The 1,802-nt window shown below is 34.7% G+C and overlaps 1 non-coding gene across 1 annotated transcript; it reads left to right on the top strand.

The window, feature by feature from the left end:
- The first annotated feature begins 562 nt into the window (after window positions 1-562).
- Window positions 563-669, top strand: LOC122701142. Its single transcript, XR_006342987.1, has one exon. It is a non-coding gene; the product is annotated as a U6 spliceosomal RNA (small nuclear RNA).
- The last annotated feature ends 1,133 nt before the right edge of the window (window positions 670-1,802 follow it).

The raw sequence follows: 1,802 nt of genomic DNA, 5'->3' as shown, positions 1-1,802 counted from the left end.
AAATTACAAAATGCTTAAAAATATTTTGAAATTGCAGTGAGGCATGACTTTGTTCTCAAGGCAACACTCTTTTATGCATCTCTTACCAGAAGCTGTATCATGCTGATCCTGTCTGTTCCGTCAAGTATCTTTTTCCTTGCACTGAAAGGAGTCACGGGGGAATAAAACACTAGGCAGAATGGACCAGCTTCCAGCTTGCAGCCCATTGTGAATATTTATAGGGCATGTGAGTATTATTAGTCAAGTCTTTTTCTCAAAGCACTCTTTTGTTTAATATGTGATCAGAATAGTAACTGAGAAAAGAAATCTCTGTGTGTATGTTTGTGTACATGGGCATACACGTACATGTGCTCACATCTGTGTAACCTGCCCACTGGCATTTTTCCTGGTGTTTTTCAGTCTCCTTCTTAGGCCCAGTTTTGTCTTTCAACTCTCATTTTATGTATCTTACAAAGTTTAGAACTAGACCCTCTTTTTCTTGAGACATAGAAATGGAAGCAGAGTTCACTTTACAAAAACAAGATAGGCTCCTTCAAGAGAAATCAAGAATTACACATAAGCAGCCCTCACTTCAGCAGCACCTATGCTAAAATTGGGATGATACAGAGAAAATTAGCGTGGCCCCTGCGCAAGAAATACGAAAGTCTACAACTAACAACAATAACTCCTCTAACTTATCCAGAGGCAATTTTTGTTTCCACCTTCTATGCACATACAGACACACAAGTCACGTTCTTCAGGATATTTTTCTTAACATGAAATATTTGCATCTACTGTTTTTCCAATAAACTTTTCCAATTAGTCCACTTGTATGATATATTTCAGAACCACAACATTTCAGTATTAAAAAGGGCACAAGGTAAAAGTGATTGATTAAAGGAAGATTATACAAAAAAAAATTTTTTTTAAGTTTGAAAAAACCCTGGAACTAGGAATATTTATTTTCTAACAAAGCGTTATGTTGACCAAACAAATTGCTCTTGGCTAAGTACCCCTCTTTTGGAGGAAAACAGCACTGTTTGTAATAATTAGAATTATTGAAATGCAACTAGATGCCTGAAGTATGTCCAGATATACCAGAAATAGTGATCAGATCAAAGGTTTATGGTTTGAAAGACTGAGATCGAGAATAGAAAACATCAAAGCATATCAGACCAGTTGGTTCTCACTAAGTTTTATATTTTATTCCCATGCCCCCAAAAGGATATGGCCATCTCAAAGTCAGTTATGAACTATCACTCTCTCTTACACAGGATGGTCACAATGAACTTCACAAATCAAGTAACTCAGTGAATTAAAAGTTTGCCACAGTTTCCATACATACTTTCTAAAGCAACGCCCATGCACACACACATGCATGTGTCTATTTCTTACTTGTAAGAAGAAGGTATTGTCTAAAATATCTCAAATAAAGCCTGCTCTTTGTTACATAATCATATCTCAGAAAAGTAACTTCACTAATGTGTAAACTCCAGAATAGATTTTTTTCTTCTGCCAAGAAAGCTAAGAGGATCAGATTTGTGTCACCATTATCTCAGAATGAGATGACATTCTCCATTATTCCAACCTCGGAGGATAAAGAATTTTCTAATATGTAATGATTTATTTTTTATGTTGAACAAGCTACTTGTGGAAATATATAAGCTGATTTAATGTATGTTTCAAAACATTATGTTCCTATTAGTAAAGAGAATCCCTTATCAGAACTAAAGACTTAAGAGCGATAAATAAATTTCCTTTACTAAAACGTTAGTCAGAAATAGAAAACACAGTCTTTTTCATACCTTTCACTTAAAAGAAAT

This window comes from Cervus elaphus, chromosome 9, assembly GCF_910594005.1.
Source record: "Cervus elaphus chromosome 9, mCerEla1.1, whole genome shotgun sequence".
Taxonomy (NCBI): Eukaryota; Metazoa; Chordata; class Mammalia; order Artiodactyla; family Cervidae; genus Cervus; species Cervus elaphus.
The sequence above is the reverse complement of the archived record's forward strand: the minus strand, read 5'-3'. Positions and strand labels throughout refer to the sequence as shown.